General features: G+C 40.1%; 1 pseudogene; it reads left to right on the top strand.

Annotated features, from left to right (window-relative positions):
* Positions 1-25,017, top strand: part of LOC121846316 — a 62,481-nt pseudogene extending 37,464 nt beyond the window's left edge.
* Positions 25,018-25,586: the final 569 nt, after the last annotated feature.

The raw sequence follows: 25,586 nt of genomic DNA, 5'->3' as shown, positions 1-25,586 counted from the left end.
GGATATGTTCCGGATAGCCTCAGACAACAACATTGAGTTTATTAGCAAGTGCATCGGTGATGTGGTACCCATGGTGACTATTAAAACCTTCCTCAACCAGAAACTGTGGATTGATGGTAGCATTCGCACAAAACTAAAAGCACGAACCACTGCTTTTAATCATTTTTTTAAAAATCCTTTCACCTTTATTTAACCAGGTAGGTTAGCTGAGAACAAGTTCTCATTTACAACTGCGACCTGACCAAGATAAATCAAACCTTATACACACTTGTGCGCAACAGCGCCTCTTCAACCTCAGGGAACTGAAGAAATTTGGCTTGTCACCGTAAACACTCACAAACTTTTACCGATGCACAATCGAGAGCATCCTGTCGGGCTGTATCACCGCCTGGTACAGCAACTGCCCCGCCCACAACCGTAAGGCTCTCCAGAGGGTAGAGAGGTCTGCACAACGCATCGCTGGGGGCAAACTACCTGCCCCTCAGGACACCAACACCACCCCATGTCACAGGAAGGCCAAAAAGAGCATCACGGACAACAACCACCCGAGCCACTGCCTGTTCACCCCGCTATCATCCAGAAGGCGAGGTCAGTAGAGATGAATCAAAGCTGGGGCCGAGAAACTGAAAACAGCCACCACTAACATTGAGTGGCTGCTGCCAAAATACTGACTCCATCTCTAGCCATTTTAATAATAACAAATTTGATAATAAATAAATGTATCACTAGTCACTTTAAACAATGCCACTTTATATAATGTTTACATACCCTACATTACTCGTCTCGTATGTGTATACTGTACTCTATACCATCTACTGCATCTTGCCTATGCCGCACGGCCACCGCTCATCCATATAATTATATGTACATATTCTTATCCATTCCTTTACACTTGCTAGTTGTTGTGAAGTTGTTGTTGTAGTTGTGAAATGGTTAGATTACTTGTAAGATATTACTGCACGTGTCGGAACTAGAAGCACAAGCATTTCGCTACACTCACATTAACATCTGCTAACCATGTGTATGTGACCAATCAAATTTGATTTGTTATATGCATTTTCTAATAGCACACTGCGCTGTTTTACGGGCAATAATTTTAGTACTCATCACTGCATCCTCTACCAGAATGTCGGTTGGCCCTCTTTGATGTCACGTAGGTTGATGCATTGTTATGTTTTAATTTATAAAGCCCTTTTACAAAAAAGTCCCACTGTACCTAACATCTTTACTAAACTTTAGACATGCGAGTTATCACAGCCGGTCTCAGGGATGGTTAACTCTGGAAATTCCTTTGGTGTCTACTGAGTTGGGTAAATCAGCTTTTACTTTTCTTGCACTTTATTTGTAGGAACAATCTTCAAAATGTTCTTAAATGTGATGTTTTGGTACCTCTAGGGTAATTCAGAATGCTGATTGAGGACTGTATTACTGTAACGGCTCTCTTCTATCTCCTCCTCTGACGAAGAGGTAGAACAAGGATCGGACCAAAATGCAGCGTGATGATGATTCATGATATATTTTAATGAAGGAAAACCTATACATACAGAAACTACAAAACTAACGAAATGAAATAATGAAAACCGAAACAGCCTATCTGGTGAAATACAAAACACTAAGACAGGAACAATCACCCACAAAAACACTCACAGACTATGGCTGCCTAAATATGGCTCCCAATCAGAGACAACGATAATCACCTGACTCTGATTGAGAACCGCCTCAGGCAGCCATAGACTACGTAGACAGCCCACAAAACCCCTAAGACAAAAACACACCACAATAACCCATGTCACACCCTGGCCTGACCAAATAATTAAAGAAAACACAAAATACTAAGACCAAGGCGTGACAATTACTAATGAATGTGTTTGTTTTTTATGACCATGTGGTTCTTTCTGCTTACATTTCGTATTTATATTGATGTCTGTATTTTCTGTAATTTATGTAATTCAGGGCTCATCTGTTAAAGAGACTTGGTCTCAGTATGAGTCCCTGATACATAAATATTTCCCTACCCTGCAAGCAGGAAAATGCTACTATCGGTATGAAATGGATTTGTACCACAAATGCTAAATGTTAGCATGTCGAAATAGTTCCAGGGAAACTAAACCAAAAGCATGGATTGCTGTCATACCATGTCCATAAACTGCTTGCAGGTAAGGAAACCAGTGTGTAATTTTGCTATCTGGGTGAACTATCCCTTTAATGAAAGACTGATTGGGCCAATTGATTGAAAACATGGTTGAAAAATAAATGCTGCTCTCATGCAATCAGAGGCATTTGGTGTGTCACCATGGGGAAAGGGAAAGGGGGATACCTCGTCAGTTGTACAACTGAATGCCTTCAACTGAAATGTGTCTTCCGCATTTAACCCAACCCCTCTGAATCAGGTCTCCAACTTAGTTAGACTCGCTCAAGCGGAACAAACTTCAACTTTTTCAATGCTGATTTGAATGTCATGGAGAAAACAAATGTATTTTTTCACAACCATCCTTTTTGAATTTGAAAGTAACCCTAGATGTAATCAAAATATATTTGTTTTTTTGCTGGTAACATAACGGATTACAGTTAGTTTCTTGGTAATTAGTTACATGTAACTGAGTATATGTAATCCGTTACTCCCCAACCCTGATGACTTAATTACATGTTATTTTAATTTAGCAACTGTTGTGTACCTTCACTCTTATTAGTTCCATCTTCTGTCTTTAATGAACTATAAAGCTACTATTCATATGAGAACAAAAGCATGTCTGCACAATGTCAGCAATTACAGTGCACCTTAACTCTATTGTGTCAAACAATCTTCAATTTTTTGTTAATTGATCGAGTTATATTATTATCTAAAAACTGTTTATGTGAGAAAAACATCCAGCTTGTCTAGAAACGGTCAGTAGTTGTGTCCCTTCACTCTCTTTCGTTCCCTACCATCCTTCGTTTTCAGTGAACTAATCAAGTTTAACTTCCATAAAACAGCTGTGTGACAACCAAAAACTTCTCTAAGCATGCCAGAATTCCAACGGTTACAGTCTAGCTCCACGGAACTGCACTCGTTTCACTGTCTTTACTCAGAGCTGTGAGAGTGAGCTAATCTAACATAGTGGGATTGTGATTGGAGCAGCTGTCGGTGTTTCTCTTTCTGGTAACTAGGAGCCGGGAGCGATCCGAGTTCTCCTGCTGCCCACTCCACAGAAGCATGCCTTTTATCTGCTTGCCTGAGTGTGATATTCTCTGACAGAATCCAAAGCCAACATCACAATGGAGCTAAGTACTGTACTGTGAGGACACCGTTTGGAGATGTGTGTGTATTTTAGGTTGTGCGTAAGGTACAGTAAATGTGTGTTCAGTTCACTGCTAAGGTGCTGAATCACTCCCCTAGCTTCCTTCTCCTCCCCCTGCAGGTGTACCCTGTCCCCCCATGTCCCCCTCTTGCCCCCCTGTCTGGTGGGATGTCCCGGTTGAGCAACCTGTCCAGATGGGCCGGTTGGGTAGAGGACAATGTCCACTGATCCTGTTCCTCAGTCCTGACCCTCTCCCCTGAAGCTGTGACAGAGACTCCGGAGGGTCAGAGATCTTAGCAGGGAAACAAGGATACAACTCAATGTTTGCAAGATACGTCTTTTAAACTTACGATTTAATTCAGTTCACATGCTCATGGCCAAAGTTATTCAAATAGTCACAAGCAGAACTTTTTCATACATTGTTATCAGTTAGTGAAAAGAGGGATAATTCCAGTAATGGATTGGTTATCTCCAAACTCTGAGGTCATAAGAGGACTGTGCAATACGTTACATTTGACTCAAATTATAAATGCAGACACAAGACTCCATCCCCTAGACATCTCGAAGTCAACACTTATTGATGTTATTCTAACAAACAATCCGCATAAATACTCAGCCGTTGGTAATTTCCCGAACTATTTAAGTGATCATTGTGCACTTGCTTGTATTAGAGACACCAACATCCCCATGAATGCTAACACGAACTCCTCTGGTCTTCCGCTGAAATTGACCTCAAATTGAATGTATGTGACTGACAAGAATAATCTGCTTGACATGTTTAACGAGCATTTTGCTAAAGCTGGGCATTTATTTGATAATGAACTCCCTCTTAACATCTCAAATGAGGCTGTGAATGAAATTGCCGCATGCCGGCCTATGGTTCATCCATTTCATTTTGCCGAGATTGAGCTTTCAGAAGTTGTAAAGAAACTCAAATCTATTGATATTAAGAAAGCAGCTGGCCCGGATGAATTAAACCCATATTTTCTCAAAATTGGTGCAGAGATCATTGCTGCCCCTTTCACTCACATATGAAATCTTTAATTGGTGAGTAATACCATTCCAAAAGTCTGGAAAGCAGCCTATGTCATGCCTTTACATAAAGGTGGAGATCCGTCCCAGTTGGATAACTATCATCCCATATCTAAACTGTCTGCAGTGGCAAAAGTTTTGGAAGATCTTGTGAACTCACAATTGAAAGACTTTCTTTATAATAACTTAGTTTTATCTGTTCCAGTTGGATTTTAGAGCCAAGCATAATACAATTATTGCTATAAGTAAGGTTGTAGGTAATATTCTAGATGCTCAAGACAAACAATCACTGGGTTTCACTTTTTATTAACTTATCGAAGGCCTTCAACACTTGAACATGCCCTGCTGTTGAATAGACTAAAAAAGGTTGGTTTAAGTGTTGATGCATTGGATTGGTTCCAAAACTGCCTTTCTGACAACAGTGTGTAGCTCAGGAGGGTATGAAATCTGTGTTTCAAAGGCTTACAAAAGGAGTTCCCCAGGGCTCAATTTTAGGTCTGATCCTTTTTACACTGTTTATAAATGATATAGGGAAGACTGTTGACTGCAAATCTCCATCTGTATGCTGATGACGCAATTATTTATGTAGGGCTGATATAGGGCTTTTCCGGACATTCAAAGGCACCTTTTCCAATTTAAACTTGTGCCTGAGGAAAGGAAAACAAAGTTTATGGTTTTCTCTTCCCTGAAAGTAAACAGATGGAGTCACTTGCCAATTTTAACTATAACCGGCCAGCAAATTGATAGGGTCACCTATAAGTATTTGGGGATTTGGTTAGATGAAAAGTTGAATTTAAAATGGCACATTGATAACTTGACCAAGAAACTGAAGTTGAAATGGGGTTTCTATGATGGGACAACTCCCTTTGTATCTCTGTTCTTTACTGACCAGATCAGTCAGTCAATATAGTCTTCGTTCACAGTCGCTGCTGTCCTTGTCTGTTCCTAAGGCTAGAACTGAGATGGGGGGAAAAAATATTTTTCCCATAATGCCCCTTCATCTTGGAACATGCTTCAGAAGATTTAAAAGTTAGGGGAGTTAGTGTCCTGGTCTGTTTTTAAGACTCTGATCGACAACACTGTGACAAATGCATCTCTAACTTGTGACACTTTGTCTTTTGTGTGTATTCTGTATTTTTATGTAATGTTTTAAGGACACGCTGCTCTTTCTGTTTTTCCATCTTGCCAGGTCGCCCTCGCAAAATAGGTGTTTAAACTCAATGGGTTTAAACAAAAATAAAATAAAAATAGCAGATACTAAGTTTGTTACTGTTACCTGTTCTGGTGTTTTTCTTTCTTTTGACAGGCAGGCGCACACACCATATAATCAACTAGCAGGTGTTGTTTATCTAGGTAGCTGTGACAAGATTACGTTTAGAGGTAGGTGAAGGAGTCAGGTGCAGGAGAGCAGAGATGTCCGAGATGCGTGTTTTAAAAGTCCACAAACTTTCAGGTCAGGTACAATTCCAAAATAAAACGCCCTCGACAACAGAGAAACCCATTACTCACGAAAGGAGGAAAAAAAGCTCCTAAAATTATACACACTCAATATAAATACGTGAAAACAAAATAGGCACAACATCACATCAATAATCCCGCACAAACCTAGGCAGGCAACAGGGGTAATTATACACAGAAATTAAGGCAAATGAAACCAGGTGTGAAAGAACCAAAGACAAAACAAACAGAAAAGGAAAAAAGGATCGGTGATGGCTAGTAGGCCGGCGACGCCGAGCGCCGCCTGAACAGGAAGAGGACCTGCCTTCGGTGGAAGTCGTGACAGTAGCTATTTATTAATTTACTTAATTTGCACACAGAGATCAACACTGGATATGGCCCACACAATATTTTGTTACTTTTGCCAAGAAATTAACTTCACTGGTGTTACATGCCACATACCAATAATTTGTTATGTTATGGAAATGTTTATATTTCTCATCTATTTCTGCATCTGTACAGAGAAAGTGAATGCTCTCCTGGCTGTTAGTGAATGCTGTTACCATTATCACAATATTTTTTTCCCCTCCAAAAATGAAAATGCGATGCAGACAAATCATCTTTCATCCTTTAAAAACCTGCTGTATGTAAAGTATTGTGTGTTATAGCTTGGGAAATAAATGCATGTGATTCTGGATGACAACATATAACATTTGTTTCCAACATTAGGACTGTTTTGCTAACGAAGCAAAATCAGCTTCGTGTTTTGTTTCCTTGCCACATCACTAGCGAGTATCGCAATACTGATATCATCCCGACTAGTTGATACTGTATCTCTCCAGTCTCGCTGACAACAGCGTATGAAGGTCACAGCAAAAACTGGGGCATGCCAGTAAAAGCCACTACACTACACAACACTAAACAATACATCAATTGCACTATAACGGTGACAAACGGTGCCCACAAACTGGTAGGGCCTAAGTAAAGCTGTCCCAACAGCAGTTCCAACATCTTACCACTGCCACACCTGGCTATCAGTGGTGGAAAAAGTACCCGATTTGTCATACTTGAGTAAAAGTAAAGATACCTTAATAGAAAATGACTCAAGTAAAAGTGAAAGTCATCCAGCAAAATACTACTTGAGTAAAAGTCTAAAAGTGTTTGATTTTAAATATACTTAAATATCAAAAGTAAATGTAATTGCTAAAATATACTTAAGAATCAAAAGTAAAAGTATAACTCACTTGGGAGTCCTTAATAAGTAAACCAGACTGCACCATTTTCAAGTTTTTTGTATTATTTGCGGATAGCAGGAGCATACTCTAAAACTCAGACAAATGAAGCATTTGTGTTAAATGAGTCTGTCAGATCAGACTCCAGATGCCAGGAATGTTATCTTGATATGTGCGTGAATTGGACCATCTTCCTATCCTACTAAGCATTCAAAATGTAACTTGTACTTTTGGGTGTAAGAGAAAATGTATGGACTAAAAAGTACATTATTTCCTTTAGGAATGTAGTAAAGTAAAAGTTATCAAAAATATAAATAGTAAAGTAAAGTACAGATATCCCAAAAAATGATTTAAGTAGTACTTTAAAGTATTTTTATTTCAGTACTTTACACCACTGCTGATATGGCTGACTTGCTTAAACAAATGCGGTTTCTAATGACAACTGAGATGTACAAATTATGGCGTAAGGGGACGACAAGCGGATAACAATCCATAATTTCGATTAAGACATTAATGAGCGAGTTAGGACGGACGTACACTACCAGTCAAAAGTTTTAGAATACCTACTTATTCAAGGGTGTGCAAAGCTGTCATCAAGGCAAAGGGTGGCTATTTGAAGAAAATATTTGTATATAAAATAGTGTTTAACACTTTTTGTTACTACAGTACATGATTACATATGTGTTATTTGATAGTTTTGATGTCTTCACTATTATTCTACAATGTAGAAAATAGTACAAATAAAGAAAAACCCTTGAATGAGTAGGTGTTCTAAAACTTTTGACCGGTAGTGTAGTCAATATAACTTTTGTTTAGCACTTTTGAAATGTCCAGCGACAGAATTCAGAACATGGGCCATTCTTACAGTGTTCTCACTAACAGCTTATTACACAACATACACTTAGTATTTATTTCTTAGCTACGGTATACATATCTCCCTGGCATATTACATCATTTATGCAGCAGCATACAATACATTTTTGGACTCACAGTGGTCCTTCGTGGGCAAATTCTGTCATCAAAGTCTGGCATTCTCTGGAATGATGGTGCTTTCAACACAACTTGGAAAAAACAAGGTCGAATAATGATGACGTCATTGATCTTCAGGTCGTAGCTCGTTTTATCCGTTGTCTTGAACTCACTGATGTCAAGTTTTCGCCGTTTCCCGAGTTAACAGTTTTGAGCGCAGCACAAATCATGCTTCATTGACTGCATGGCCAATGTTTATCATTTTTAAAGAGAAATGAGCCCTTTAATCCCAAATTTGGGACCACACGACCACTGTCACTGATTCCTTCCAAACCAATCATTGTTGAATTTGCGATTTCCAACTTGCGTAATGTTTATGTCCAATGGCCGATGAGCACCGATACGTTTCATTTCTGATTTCTCTCCATTATTTATTTTCATATGACAAGGATTTAAAAGGATTTGCCTGTAGATTGTCGACTGGATTCATGATGATGACTACAAGCTAAGATTTGGAAAGTATGATGTTGACATGATCAGTCCAATCTAAGCTACTGTACATAACGTGGTTTGACGTCATTTTATCTGTGTCCAATGACCTTCAACCTTTTTGGATGGGCACTTCTAATGTAACTCTGTGGCAGCACCCAAGGGGCTAGAATTTTCTATGTCTAACCTTATACTTGGCGGTGACGTAGTGTCCCCACGAGTGACAGAACACTGAGCCAATCACGGCACAAAGCTCATATTTTCTGCTGGCTTGCCCCACCACCACAGAAAGCACTGAGCTAGGCTGAAACACCTGCACTTTGAAGCGACCTTACTCAAGAAAACAAAAAAGAGACCATGTTTGTATGCAGCTTTATTAACTCAATGCTATATTTTTTTTTTACATCGTTTGCAAACTGACATGTGAAATGTCTTTATGCCAAAATAACATGCAAAACAGGTGGGGCTCAAAACAATGTGGGTCTCAAAACATGAACGACGGATTCCCACTGATTATGAGCCATCCTCCTCTCAGTAGCCTCCTGTGGTATAGTCCCAACCTTAGACCAACCATTTTCTAAAGACAAGGCATACTCAATCAATGCCTAATGATCAGCTTCACTCAGTAAACCTTTGATGGAGACTGGATCAGACACTCTAAATCAATCCTCATTGAACACTTGATTAGGCATAGACTAGCTGGTTCTAATTGCACAGTTGCACAAGTAAATCAGTTCTTTTCTACCCCATGCCCGATTAGTGCACTACTTTTGACCAGAACTCTGTAGGGGCTCTGGTTAAAAGTAATTAACTATAGTGAATAGGATTACACTTGAGACTCAGCCTCAGTCCCACTCCTACTGTATGTTGGGCCTTGACAATGTGTCTGCTTCCCTTCCCCTCCACCTCCAGGGCACAGGGAGACAGCGGGGCTGCTGCTGGGAAGCGGTAGTCTAGTGGGGAGTTGGCATAATCAGCACATACTGGATCACAATGTCTGCAGAGTCTGAGATGCACTGAGAGGAGAGAAAATAAGAAAGACCACAGTGGGGAGTGGAGGAACCACTTTCGCTGTTGTATAATGCAATAGGGCAATGCTCACATAATACCCAACACACATGGGTAGGAGAAGGAGGCATCACCTTCAGATACTCACAGTGTGGTTAGAGCAGTCAGAAGCAGTGTGTGTGTGTGGGTGGAATGCATGGGCGAGAAGGGGAGAGATTGGGGAGAGGAGAGGGAGAGAGTGAACAAGACAGAATGAGAAATCGAGAGTGAAAGTCAGAAATGGAATGGGAGAGTTTTCGTGTGTTGAATGTGATTTACTGGAAATTCCCCACAGGGACCTGATAGGTGTAAGCCATAGGAAGATTGTCTAGGTTTCAGCTGTCTGGTTGTTGCTGTTTTCTATAGCAGGCTACAGTACTTCCACTATTCTCTCGAATAACCTTTTTTACTGCATCTCCATATTTACTGTGTATAACCTGTCTCAATTAGGATCCACACAAATCCCTGGCATTGGGACAGCAGAAACACTCTCCCTTTCTCTCTCTCTCTCTTTCCTTTTGTCTGGGACACCTCTCGTTTGCCAGGCTATGGGGAGGAGATGGAGAGAATGAAGAAGGAGAAGACAAAAGGTTTACAGAGAGGGATGAAGGGATGAATAAAGATTATTTGTGCTGGTAAGCAATCAGTCCTCAGGCCAAAGGTCAGGCAGGAGCTGATGAGTGTGAGAATTAACTGATAGGGGCCCTGGACTGAGAAATGTTGGTGGAGCTAGGTAGAGATGTTTATATAATCAACACAATTTCTCACTACATCTAGAGGGAGGATTCACAGGGCTTTAGCTGGTCTCATTGTTTTTGTGATTGCTCAAGGACATCTACAGCAACCTAGCCTAGGTATTAAGCCCACTGGGCAAAAACTGGTTGAATCCACGTTGTTTCCACATCATTTCAACAAAATAATCCAATGAGAAGACGTAGAATCAACGTGGAAAACTGATTGGATTTGCAAAAAGTCATCACCGTATGGAAATTGTTTTTTTCGCACCCAACTTTTAACCTAAATCCAATGACATGATGACATTTTTTGTTGATCAAATTGAAATCACATTAGTTGACATCTCAACCAAATATAAAACTAGACGTTGAACTGACGTCTGTGCACAGTGGGAGGTTATAGCCTAAGTGCTAACAACTTGTTATTGTCTTGCTGAGGGCAATGATTTGGCGGTGTGGAATGTAAAATCAGTGAGGTGTACCAACCTGCTTTGGGTTTGTAGTTTATTTGGGTTTGTAGAGGAAACCCACCTGTCTAGGAGGGAACACAATGTATCAGTTTGACCCCCTCCCACACAGATAGCAGATGTTCTGAAAGAGCTGCAAAACCTGGACCCGTACAAATCAGCTGGGCTTGACAATCTGGACCGTCTATTTCTGAAACTATTCGCCGCCATTGTCGCAACCCCTATTACCAGCCTGTTCAACCTCTTTCATATCGTCTGAGATCCCCAAGGATTGGAAAGCTGCCGCAGTCATCCCCCTCGTCAAAGGGGGAGACACCCTTGACCCAAACTGTTACAGACCTATATCCATCCTGCCCTGCCTGTCTAAGGTCTTCGAAAGCCAAGTCAACAAACAGATCACTGACCATCTTGAATCCCACCGTACCTTCTCCGCTGTGCAATCTGGTTTCCGAGCCGGTCACGGGTGCACCTCAGCCACGCTAAAGGTACTAAACGATATCATAACTGCCATCGATAAAAGACAGTACTGTGCAGCCGTCTTCATCGACCTGGCCAAGGCTTTCGACTCTGTCAATCACCATATTCTTATCGGCAGACTCAGTAGCCTCGGTTTTTCCAATGACTGCCTTGCCTGGTTCACCAACTACTTTGCAGACAGAGTTCAGTGTGTCACATCGGAGGGCATGTTGTCCGGTCCTCTGGCAGCCTCTATGGGGGTGTCACAGGGTTCAATTCTCAGGCCAACTGTTTTCTCTGTATATATCAATAATGTCGCTCTTGCTGCGGGCGATTCCCTATTCCACCTCTACGCAGACGACACCATTCTGTATACTTCTGGCCCTTTCTTGGACACTGTGCTATCTAACCTCTAAATGAGCTTCAATGCCATACAACACTCCTTCCGTGGCCTCCAACTGCTCTTAAACGCTAATAAAACCAAATGCATGCTTTTCAACCGTTCGCTGCCTGCACCCACACACCCGACTAGCATCACCACCCTGGATGGTTCCGACCTAGATTATGTGGACATCTATAAGTACCTAGGTGTCTGGCTAGACTGTAAACTCTCCTTCCAGACTCATATCAAACATCTCCAATCTAAAATCAAATCTAGAGTCGGCTTTCTATTCCGCAACAAAGCATCCTTCACTCACACCGCCAAACTTACCCTAGTAAAACTGACTATCCTACCAATCCTCGACTTCGTCGATGTCATCTACAAGATAGCTTCCAATACTCTACTCAGCAAACTGGATGCAGTTTATCACAGTGCCATCTGTTTTGTTACTAAAGCACCTTATACCACCCACCACTGCGACCTGTATGCTCTAGTCGGCTGGCCCTCGCTACATATTCTTCGCCAGACCCACTGGCTCCAGGTCATCTACAAGTCCATGCTAGGTAAAGCTCCACCTTATCTCAGTTCACTGGTTACAATGGCAACACCCACCCGTAGCACGCGCTCCAGCAGGTGTATCTCACTGATCATCCCTAAAGCCAACACCTCATTTGGCCGCCTTTCCTTCCAGTTCTCTGCTGCCTGTGACTGGAACGAATTGGAAAAATCGCTGAAGTTGGAGACTTTTATCTCCCTCACCAACTTTAAACATCTGCTATCTGAGCAGCAAACCGATCGCTGCAGCTGTACATAGTCCATCGGTACATTGCCCACCCAATTTACCTACCTCATCCCCATACTGTTTTTATTTATTTACTTTTCTGCTCTTTTGCACACCAGTATCTCTACCTGCACATGACCATCTGATCATTTATCACTCCAGTGTTAATCAGCAAAATTGTAATTATTCGCCTACCTCATCATGCCTTTTGCACACAATGTAGACTCTTTTTTCCCCTACTGTGTTATTGACTTGTTTATTGTTTACTCCATGTGTAACTCTGTGTTGTTGTCTGTTCACACTAATATGCTTTATCTTGGTCGCAGTTGTAAATGAGAACTTGTTCTCAACTAGCCTACCTGGTTAAATAAAGCTGAAATCAAATAAATAAAATGAAAAAATAAAAATTATTTATCTGACCAAGTATTGAATAGATATATTTTACTATGGCATTTTCATTTGTGTGTGTGCATTCTTTATCTGACCCTCTTTCTATCTCCTGCACACTCTCACACATGCTCTCCCTCTGCCACCTCTTTCCTCTCCCCCTCTTCAACTTTCCTGCTTCCTCAGTGAAGCCGCGTCAGTAAGACTTGATAATCTCCCAATCTCCACGGACATTACAGACCCTCGCCGGAAGGCAGGTGCCTTAATTTCCAGTAACCGGCGGTTATTACTGAATAGATCTTCTTAAAATGGAGTAGGTAATGGCCTGTGGTGCTTTGGGTGCTCATCTAAGCTGCCTATTAGAGCCTAATGTGATTTACCCCACTGTGAAAAGAGAGATGGAAAAAGAGAGGGTGTGAGAGAGGAGAAACGGGATGAAGAGAGGATATGTGTGTGTGTGTGTGTGTGTGTGTGTGTGAGAGAGAGAGAGAGAGAGTGAGCAACATCATGGTATAGTATAATGGAGGAATGGGGAAAGGTGCAGGGACTAGAGTGGAATCCTTGGTTAAACGTCATGGCTCTGCAGCCAGATTTCAAAACAACCAAGGAAGCTTACTGCACAAAGCTCATGTTCTGAGAGCCTATGTACTTAATGGTGTTCAAGCTCTAAAATCAGGGAGATACTATAGCGAGAGTTCCAAGCTAACCATTTAACTAACCATCGGTCAACGGGTAGATTTAGGGATAAAGTTCCTTTTAAATATGTAACTCACAACTGTAATAAGACAAGGAGCAAGCACCTCTAGTAATGCATCATATCTGCAGAAAAAGTCTCTACCTGTTGTAATGTAATGTACTGCATGTGTCTTGTTGGGCCAGGGCCACACAGACATTTTGAAATGGACAGTGACAAATACATTATGCATTTTTATCTGTTTTCATGTGTCTCTGTGTGGCTGCGGTGTTTGCTGTTTGCATGTTTTTTGTCAGAGGTCACCTTGAGCTGGTCTTCCTGTGACTCTCCCCTTCTTCTATCCCTCCCTTCATCCCTCCCACATACCGGCTAATCCTGTCTTTTAATTAACAGGAATCAGCTCGTTATCCAGTAATTAAAGGTCTTCCACCTGTAGGGCATAGTAATCCATTAACAGGCCAGAAATGTTTACGAGATCGCACAGAGGGAGAGATTTTTCCTGCTTTGCTCAAATTAACCTATGAGGCAGTGAGATATCTGCGAACTGGGCTTTTGCTCTGAATAGTACAGTCTGTAGTATGTCTGGGTATATCAGAGTATTTGGATCTACTGTTGGACAGTGATAAGACCAAATTTAATCATTTTTATGCGATCTTATTATTACAGATTTTCTTAATTTATTTGTGTTATTCAAACACTGTTTAATTGAGAAATAATAATTAGAAATGATTGTCAGATTGTAACCATGTTTCAACACAACTGGAACAAATACCTATATTATGTCAGTTGGAGCTATTCTACTTAATTCATCCAACTTGATGAAAAAAGCACCACATCACATTCAAAATGTTTATTTCCAATTAACAATGGCATAACAGAGATTTCAGTAGGGAACATAAAAGCTCCCGTCTGCCTCTTGCACTTCTGTGAGCTTTTTTAGTAGCTTCAGAACTGACAGCTATCATGAAGAAAATAGTAGTAGTAGATTAGTCTTCGTGGCGGGCATCTCAGAGTATCTGCTCTTTTCTATCCATGGCTCCTGGCTTGGATTGGCTATCGTTGCATAGGTGGAGGAATGATGTGAAGTGGGCAGGGCATTTGAAGCCATAAGCAAAGCGTAAGGTCATTGGTAGATAAATAGAAAAAAGTTAAAAGTTAATAAAAGAGATACATACAGTGGCTGGTGAAAGTATTCACCCCTTGGCATTTTCCCTATTTTGTTGCCTTACAACCTGAAATTAAAATAGATTTTTTTTGAGGGGGGGTTACTGTCATTTGATTTACACAACATGCCTAGCACTTTGAAGATGCAAATAATATTTTTTTATTGTGAAACAAACAAGAAATAACTGAACTTCAGCAAGCATATCTACTCACCCCCCCAACTACTCACCCCCCCAAAGTCAATACTTTGTAGAGCCACCTTCTGCAGCAATTACAGCTGCAATTCTCTTGGGGTATAAGCTTGGAACATCTAGCCACCGGGATTTTTTCCCATTCCTCAAGGCAAAACTACTCCAGCTCCTTCAAGTTCGATGGGTTCCGTTGGTGTACTGTAATCTTTAAGTCATACCACAGATTCTCAATTGGATTGAGGTCTGGGATTTGACTAGGCCATTCCAAGACATTGAAATGTTTCCCCTTAAACCCTTCGAGTGTTGCTTTAGCATTATGCTTAGGGTCATCGTCCTGCTGGAAGGTGAACCTCTGTCCCAGCCTCAAATCTCTGGAAGACTGAAACAGGTTTCCCTCAATAATTTCCCTGTATTTAGAACCATCCATCATTCCTTCAATTCTGACCAGTTTCCCAGTCCCTGCCGATTAAAAAAATCCCCACAGCATGATGCTGCCACCACCATGCTTCACTGTGATGGTATTCTCGGGGTGATGAGAGGTGTTAGGATTGCGTCAGACATAGCATTTTCCTTGATGGCCAAAAAGCTAATTTTTTGTCTGATCTGACCAGAGTACCTTCTTCCATATGTTTGGGGAGTCTCCTACATGCTTTTTGGCAAAACCCAAATGTGTTTGCTTATTTTTTTCTTTAAGCGATGGCTTTTTTCTGGTCACTCTTCCATAAAGCCCAGCTCTGTGGAATGTACGGCTTAAAGTGCTCCTATGGACAGATAACCCTGAAGTGGAGATCGGAGTATCTTTGGTCTCTTTGTTGCCTCTCTGATTAATGCTCTCCTTGCCTGGTCCTTGAGGTTAGGTGGGCGGACCTCTCTGGGCAGATATGTTGTGGTGCCATATTCTTTCCATTTTTAATAACGGCTTGAATGGTGCTCCATGGGATGTTCAAGGTTTATGATATTATTTTTTATAAACCAACCCTGATCTGTACGTCCCCACAACTTTATTCTCTGACCTGTTTGGCAAGCTCATTTGTCTTCATGGTGCCGCTTGCTTGGTGGTGCCCCTTGCTTAGTGGTGTTGCAGACTCTGGGACCATTCAGAACAGGTGTGTATATATACTGAGATCTTGTGACACTTAGATTGCACAGAGATTGACTTTATTTAACTAATTATGTGACTTCTGAATAACCAGATCTTATTTAGGGACTTCATAGCAAAGGCGGTGAATACATACAGTTGAATTCTGAGGTTTACATACACCTTAGCCAAATACATATGAACTCAGTTTTTCACAATTCCTGACATTTAATCCTAGTAATAATTCCCTGTTTTAGGATCACCACCACCAGAATGATTTATTTCAGCTTTTATGTCTTTCATACACTCAACATACACTCAACTAATATTTGGTAGCATTGCTTTTGAATTGCTTAACTTGGATCAAATATTTTGGGTAGCGTTCCACAAGCTTCCCACAATAAGTTGGGTGAATTTTGTCCCATTCCTCCTGACAGAGCTGGTGTAACGGAGTCAGTTTTGTAGGCCTCCTTGCTCGCACACGCTTTTTCAGTTCTGCCCACAGATTTTCTATAGGGTTGAGGTCAGGGCTTTGTGATGGCCACTCCAATACCTGGACTTTGTTGTTCTTAAGCCATTTTGCCACAACATTGGAAATATGTTTTGTCCATTTGGAAGACCCATTTGCGACCAAGCTTTAACTTCCTGACTGATGTCTTGAGATGTTGCTTCAAAATATCCACATAATTTTCCCACTTCATGATGCAATCTATATTGTGAAGTGCACCAGTTCCTCCTGCAGCAAGGACCCCCACAACATGATGTTGCCACCCCCGTGCTTCAAGGTTGGGATAGTGTTCTTTGGCTTGCAAGCCTCCCTGTTTTTCATCCAAACATAACGATGTTCATTATGGCCAAACAGTTCTGTTTTTGTTTCTTCAGACCAGAGGACATTTCACCAAAAAGTACGATCTTTGTCCCCATGTGCAGTTGCAAACCATAGTCTGAGTTTTTATGGCGGTTTTTGAGCAGTAGCTTCTTCCTTGCTGAGCGGCCTTTCAGGTTATGTTGATAAAGGACTTGTTTTACTGTGGATATAGATACTTTTGTACCTGTTTCCTCCAGCATCTTCACAAGGTCCTTTGCTGTTGTTCTGGGATTGATTTTCACTTTTTGCACTAAAGTACCTACATCTCTAGGAGACAGAACGCGTCTCCTTCCTGAGCGGTATGACGGCTGCATGGTCCCATGATGTTTATACTTGTGTACTATTGTTTGTACAGATGAACGTTGTACCTTAAGCCGTTTGGAAATTGCTCCCAAGGATGAACCAGACTTGTGGCTGTCTACAATTTTTATTCTGTGGTCTTGGCTGATTTCTTTTGATTTTCCCAGCAAAGAGGTACTGAATTTGAAGGTAGGCCTTGAAATACATCCAGAGGTACACCTCCAATTGACTCAAATGATGTAAATTATTCTGTCAGACGCTTTTTCCAAGCTGTTTAACCTCTCTAGGGTACGTGGGCATCCCACCTCTCAGCAGGCAGTGAAACTGCAGGGCGCCAAATTCAAAACAGCAGAAATACCATCATTAAAATTCCTCAAACATAGAAGTATTTTACACCATTTTAAAGACAACATTTTCATTTATCCAACCACAGTGTCTGATTTCAAAAACGCTTTTCGGCGAAAGCAGAACATGTCATTATGTTAGGTCAGCAACTCGTCACAGAAAGCATTCAGCCATTTTCCCACCAAAGAGAGGAGTAACAAAAAGCAGAAATATAGATAAAATGAATCACTAACCTTTGATCTTCATCGGATGACACTCGTAGGACTTCATGTTCCACAATACATGTATGTTTTGTTCAGTAAAGTTCATATTTATATCCAAAATTCTGAGTTTACATTGGTGCGTTACTTTCACTAGTTCCAAAAACATCCGGTGATATTGCAGAGAGCCACATCATTTTACAGAAATACTCATAAAATGTTGATGAAAATACAAGTGTTATACAAGGAATAATAGATACACTTCTCCTTATTAACTTCTTGCGTCGAGCCATCCCGGATCCGGGATCGTGAATACAGCCTCAAGCTCATTACCATAACGCAACGTTAACTATTCATGAAAATCGCAAATGAAATGAAATTAATATGCTAGCTCTCAAGCTTAGCCTTTTGTTAACAACACTGTCATCTCAGATTTTCAAAATATGCTTCTCAACCATAGCAAAACAAGCATTTGTGTAACAGCTAGCGCAGCTAGCGTAGCATTTAGCATTAGCATTAGCAGGCAACATTTTCACAAAAAACAGAAAATCATTCAAATAAAATCATTACCTTTTGAAGAACTTCAGATGTTTTCAATGAGGAGACTCTCAGTTAGATAGCATATGCTCAGTTTTTCCTGAAAGATTATTTTTTTAGGAGAAATTGCTCCGTTTGGTGCGTCACGTTTGGCTACCAAAAAAAACACGAAAATTCAGTCTTCAAAACGCCGAACCTTTTTCCAAATTAACTCCATAATATCGACTGAAACATGGTAAACGTTGTTTAGAATCAATCCTCAAGGTGTTTTTCACATATCTCTTCATGATATATCGTTCGTTGAAAGCCTCCTCTCTCCTCCCAATCACTGGATGACTGCGTGCAGCTTGTAGATTACGCACCAAGTTAGACAAAGGACACCGGGCGGACACCTGGTAAATGTAGTCTCTTATGGCCAATCTTCCAATGATATGCCTACAAATACCTCACAATGCTGCAGACACCTTGGAGAAATGATAGAAAGGGCAGGCTCATTCCCGGCGCATTCACAGCCATATAAGGAGACAATGGGAAACAGAGCTTCAAAAATTCTGCCCATTTCCTGGTTGAAGTTTCATCTTGGTTTCGCCTGTAGCATGAGTTATGTGGCACTCACAGATCATATCTTTGCAGTTTTGGAAGTTTTGGAGTGTTTTCTTTCCAAAGCTGGCAATTATATGCATAGTCGAGCATCTTTTCGTGACAAAATATTGCGCTTAAAACGGGCATGTTTTTTTATCCATAAATTAAAAGAGCGCCCCCTATATCCAAGAAGTTAATGCAACCGCTGTGTCAGATTTCAAAAAAACTTTACTGAAAAGCAAGAATCTGAGGACGGCGCTCAGAGCCCAAATCAAGCCAAACAGATATCCGCCATGTTGGAGTCAACAGATGTCAGAATAGCATTATAAATATTCACTTACTTTTGATGATCTTCATCAGAATGCACACCCAGGAATCCCAGTTCCACAATAAATGTTTGTTTTGTTCAATAATGTCCATAATTCATGTCAAAATAGCTCCTTTTGTTTACGCGTTCAGTCCAGTAATCCACATTCATGACGCGCTTTCACTAGGAATAGACAAAAAGTCAAAAAAGGTTCCGTTACAGTTCGTAGTACCATGTCAAACGATGTTTAGAATCAATATTGAGGATGTTTTTAACATAAATCTTCAATAATATTCCAACATGACAATTCATTTGTCTTCAGAAATGAAGTGGAACGTAGCTACCTTTCACGTGAGCGTGTGAAACTGAGGCTGTGGCACTCACTCAGACCTCTTATGAGCCCCTTCTTTATAGTAGAACCCTCAAACCAGTTTCTAAATACTGTTGACATCTAGTGGAAGCCGTAGGAAGTGCAACATGACCAATATCCCACTGTGTATTCTATAGGGGCTGAGTTGAAAAACTTCAAACCTCAGATTTCCCACTTCCTGGTTGGATTTTTTTCTCAGGTTTTTGCCTGGCATATGAGTTCTGTTATACTCACAGACATCATTCAAACAGTTTTAGAAACTTTGGAGTGTTTTCTATCCAAATCTACTAATTATATGCATATTCTACTAAATACCCCAAAGAATGTAATGGCATAGTCATCTTAGGGTATGTACACTGCTAACCCACTGGAATTGTGATACAGTGAATTATAAGTGAAATAGTCTGTCTGTAAACAATTGTTGTAAAAATTACTTGTGTCATTCACAAAGTAGATGTCCTAAATGACTTGCCAAAACTATGGTTTGTTAACAAGAAATTTGTGGAGTGGTTGAAAAATGAGTTTTAATGACTGCAACATAAGTGTATGTAAATTTCCAAATTCAACTGTGTATTATACTGGAAAATGCTGTTATAAATAATTTTGTCTTAGTTAAAAATAAATTGTCCTCCAGTAAACTTTGATAAAATGTCCAATATCTCCGTCCATGTGGATATTCTGTAAGAGTTATGTGTAGGCCAATTAGATGATGATCTGATCACATTCTGTCTCCTATTAAAACTTATTTAACCTTTGATGTAAATGAGAAAGAGACAAAGTAGTCAAGATGACTAGCTTGATTAAGTCTCCTCGATGTACATTACCATTCAAAAATTTAGGGTCACTTATAAATATCCTTGTTTTTGATAGAAAATCATATTTTTTGTCCATTACAATATCAAATTGAAAATGAATACAGTGTAGACATTGTTAATGTTGTAAATGACTATTGTAGTTGGAAAATGATGAATTTTTTATGGAATTTCTACAGAGGCGTACAGAGTCCCATTATCAGCAACCATCACTCCTGTGTTCCAATGGCACGTTGTGTTAGCTAATCGAAGTTTATCATTTTAAAAGGCCAGTGCATCATTAGAAAACCCTTTTGCAATTATGTTAGCACAGCTGAAAACTGTTGTTCAGATTAAAGGATCAATAAAAACAATTTTATTGCTTCTTTAGCGTTTTCTCATGATCAATTAGACATTAGGTCTGGGTTTTTTAGTCTCCAAATATCCATTATTTCTAATGTGTCCATAATATTTGTGATTTCCTTAAGGGCACGGTGATGATAGTTTGAAGAGTGATTTCCTTTACTGTCCATTGAGGTACTTAACACTGTGTTATAATCTCCCACCATAATGATTTTATCATTTGTTGCCTGTAAATTCAATAAATTGGTCTAAATATTTTTGAAAAAGTATGGATCATCCTGATTTGGACCATATAAGTTAATGATCCAAATCTCTTTTTTGTCCACTTTCATATTCAAAAAGATCCACCTTCCTTTCGAATCATTCTTGACTATTTGCACATTCAGATCATTTTTTTGTTAATTAATATCATCACACCTTTTGGGTTCCTTTGTCCATGACAGAAAATGATTTCACTACCCCATTCCAATTTCCACGCCACTTCATCTAACGATGTAGAGTGAGTTTCCTGTAAACATTATATGTTATATTCCTTTTCTTTTAGCCACGTAAAGACTGATTTTCTTTTTTTGTATAATTATAACCTGCTAACCCATTACAATTATAACTGGCTATACTTATTTCACACCTTACCATAACTAGATACTATTCTCAGTATAACTTGACCATAATTAGTGCATGCAAAGTTACTCTCATAAGAGGTATTAAGACAGTCAAAATTTGATATTTCAAATATCTGATATTTAGAATTCGAGAAACAGGTTCTAGCAATATTTGTTTTATTCCCTTGCCTGTTTGCCTGTGAGCCAAAGCCACATAAGTTAGAAAATTGGGTCAAGATATTATGTGTGTAGTAAATCTGATTAGGTTGATATGTATGATATTGGATGTGATTTAGTGAGAGTGTGTATGATGCCTGGATTAGAGTAAAACTATAATTCTGATGTCCAAATAAATAATAACCCAGCCAATTTCCATGGATGAGTGTCTATGTGTATAACATGAAATGTGTATAGCCTTTGTATTCAGGATGATAATTGTAATCCATATCGTATCACCATCATAGTTGCATCATAATTACCTTGAACATAATTTTCAGAGAAAAACACATCCCAGCATTTCCGTAGTAATTGACGTTTCACATGATCATGAAAGAGATCTTGCATTACTATAGAGACGGCTTCACTAAAGTACAAATATATCCTGTACAGTTTGTTATTATTCCACAACGTCCCTGTTCTGATATCTTCTCCTTGCTTGTTGTAAACTTGTAGACAATGACATGGAAAAGATAGACGAACAAAAAACAAATTAAATTATAGAAAAGTGATTAACGCTAGAGAGAGAGGGGAGAGAGAGGAGAGAGATCAAGTGCGTCTGTATAAGTCCATATGTGCAAGTGAGCATGTAATTGAGTGCGTGTGTTCATATCAACTTCCTATTGTTCACATATTTTTACAGTTCCCATTTGTTTATGTTTTCATAACCTGACATCACCGTAGAATTTAATACAGCCATGCATGGTGATATGGAGCTGTCTCAGTAGAGCTGTCCATCTATAAAAAGTGAGTCCACAATGAGAAAGTGACAACACTTACCCCTCTCCCTCTGTTGTCTCTGTACAGGATACAGTCTCTTGCAACGTTGGTTTACCTCCCGTGGAAATTGGTCATTGAGACTGGATTTGGACCCTTGTAGCTCCCTTCCTCTGCTTTTGATCAGCTCCTTTTGTTGGTAGTGTTCGAATTTTATGATGATAGGTCTGGGACCCTTGGTCTTGTCGCTCCGAGCTCCAAGTTTATGTACTCTGTGAAAAGTCACCTTGTTTGCAGTCTCTAGAGGACGTTTCAATGCGGATTGCATGAACTCTTTGATTGCCCCCTCTGGATTATTGGATGCGTCTTCAGGAATCCCAGAAAATATTAGATTTTCACGCATGCTATGGCTTTGTATGGCTAGTAGCGACTCCCTCATCACCCTGTTTTCCCTGAGTAGAGAATACATGTTGGAATTTAGGGTTTTTACCTTGGATGTGAGTGCCTTGTTTTCTCCTTGGAGCAAGAGAATTTCACTCTGGCTAAACTCCAAACTCCCCCTCAGCCCTGCTACCTCCTCACACAACTTTTCAAGTGTTGAATGGATTCCAGCAAAAGCACTAGCCTCTACTTCAACAGTAAGTCAATTGTCTGTGTCTGTAGATGAATCTGTCTTTCTTTCTTTTTTGCCGGGTTAGAGTTCTTTTGTGAGGTATCTTTCCACAATGGAGTATGTTGTTCCTCCATAGGATAAAGCTGTTGATACTCGTCGATTTCCCTCAGGATTTCCTTAGTATCCAGGTTGGCTCTGATCTGCAACCAGTTGTTTAGAAATGCTTTGAACGATGCGTCTATTCTATGATGACCGAAGATGTATTCCTGAGTTACAAAATGCAACAAAGTTGCTTTTGCTATTTTGTTTGTAATCAACAGGCCGCTCCGTTAACTCTCGCATCAGGGCACTATGGTGTTATAGAGTTTGAACATGCCAAGAATTCCAGATGGACCACGCCTAAGTTGAAGTGAATCAAACAGGTACACAGGTAAACAGTCAATTCTTATTTACAATGAAGGCCTACCCCGGCCAAACCTTCCCCTAACCCGGACAATGCTGGGTCAATTCTGCACCGTCCTATGGGACTCCCAATCACGGCCGATTGTGAAACAGCCCGGGATCGAACCAGGGTCTGTAGTCACACCTCTAGCACTGTGAAGTTACAGGAACACACACATCATACCCCCAAGAAATGCTAACCTCTCACCATTACAATAACAGCTAGCATTGATATTTGATATAGGTTAGCATTGATATTTGATATAGGTTAGCATTGATATTTGTGCATCTGTAACTTTCTCACTCATCAGGTTTCTTAAAATTGGCCATTAATTTCTACTGGGCACAAAATAATCTGAAACACAGCCAAATCAAGCAGCAAATGTGTAGAGTCACAAGCTTGATGTATTCATTGTGTGCAATGAATATGGGACCAAATAGTTAACTTTTGACTACTTTGGGACAAAGTAGTGAATTAGTCCCAATACTTTTAGTCCCCTAAAATGGGGGGACTATGTACAAAAGGTTCTGTAATTTCTAAATGGTTCACCCGATGTGGGTGAAAATACCTTCATATTAAAGCTGACCGTCTGAACTTTAACCACACAGCTTTAACCTTGTTTCCTTTCAAATCCAAAAGTGCTAGAGTACAGAGCCAAAACAACAAAATAATTATCAGTAACCAGGTTTCCATCCAACCTCCTTGTGTGAATAAAGTACAGTACATGTCGGATAAAATATTTCATGACAGGCCAGTTGGAAACAAAACAAATTGACAAAACGAAATATGCTGGACAAGGTGGGATCTATTTGTGTTGGTAAAATGAATAATACGAGAAATGACGGTGGAACCGCTTTTATGCGTAAATATTGTTTAAAAAACCATCAGATCGAAGTAAACGCGATGACATGTTTGACAAATTAATCTTGCTCTTTTGTCCATAATAATAATCTCATAATCTAGGCTATACTTGCGCTCCAGCCAACAGCGTACAGATATGGTTTTTTGCTAGAGTGTTAATGCTAATACAAGAGTGGGCACACACACTATATAACACAATGTTTTAGGAGAGAAAGCCATCATTTGAGTTTAAAACTTGTATTTTTTATTCGGTACATGGGAATTTAAATGCAAAATGTATTTTTCTGTAAAGTACGTCATCACACAGTCTTTTATCTGCAACAAGTCAATTAGATGGAAACACATCTCCGGTAGGAAAACATGCATATTGTTTTGATGTAGATTTTAAAATATTTGCATGAAAATCTGTCGCCAATTGGATGGAAACCTAGCTACTGTCCAAATAATGTTGTAGCTCACTGTATATGGTCATATATGGTCATACTTGATGTGCACCAGATTCATTCATGTATGTAGAAATGAACTGACCAAATTTAGTTTGGTCAAAGAGTTTGTCTTGTTTTGGGGGCGTAGTACATTAGGATAATACCCAGCATACGTTGCAACTGTTAATTTTTACATTTACAAGAACATTTTGGTCATTCAGAAGACTATTGTATTCAGAGCGACTTCATTCATTGCATTCAGGTAGATAAACAACCACATGTAAAAAAGTAAACCATTTCTGTAACCGTTACAGAGAATGGTCACTGTACTTACAGTGATCTGTTGGTTGGGAACTTTCTTCAGTCAACGGGCACCTGGACCTGTTGGGACAGAAATGCATTCACAAAGCAAAAGACAACCAATCACTGAAGAAAACAATAGATGTGATACACTACAAAGACATTCCTCTCTCCACCATACTGAGCACCATACTTGTTCTCTTTATCTGTCTATGCACAGTCTTTCTCTCCCACTCTCTATCTCTCTTTCTCGACCCTCCAGGGCTCCTGCCTGTGGTCCGGACTCCCAATCGTCAGTCGATTCGTACGGTGTACGTTTCCAGTCCCATCCTCCCAGACAGGGAATCAGGCAGCGATTAGTCTCCCTGAGCCAGACTTGAAGGACGAGCCGCCGATCTTGTCCTCGTTAACTCTCCATTAGCTGCACTATAATGGGGTTTTAATGAAAGGGGCGACAGACTGACATGCTCAACTTAACCTCTGGCTTAGAGGAGACAGATGTCTGTCAGTTGCCATTCTACCCTATATGCCCTCCAGAGGGGTATGCTACAAAGCAGCCTCAATGAGTGAGCCAGCTAACTTGGTCAAATATTCTGAAATAACTTTCACATTGTGTAGAAAGAGAAGCTTGAAATAGGCATGGTGTACTTGACTTCAGAACCAAAAACACATATCTATATTTAGCTTTCATAAGGAACCGCAAAATCTGTAGTTCTTTATGGTTGTTTATCAAAGTTAGCTGGCCAACTCATTAACTCACCCTGCTTTGTAGTATACCCCCTAGGCCATTCTTGGGAAGACAGATTTACAGCATCCTACTCACACTCACCCTTTCTCAGATAGAGGCAACATACCATCAAAGCTTCATCATATACTACCAGATTAAAAGTTCCTCTCACTTTTTGTAATTGTCAACGTTTGGCGAGGAA

The sequence above is a fragment of the Oncorhynchus tshawytscha genome, linkage group LG04, assembly GCF_018296145.1.
Source record: "Oncorhynchus tshawytscha isolate Ot180627B linkage group LG04, Otsh_v2.0, whole genome shotgun sequence".
In the NCBI taxonomy this organism is placed as follows: Eukaryota; Metazoa; Chordata; class Actinopteri; order Salmoniformes; family Salmonidae; genus Oncorhynchus; species Oncorhynchus tshawytscha.
Note: the sequence above shows the minus strand (reverse complement) of the source record. Positions and strands in the feature narration are given on the sequence as shown.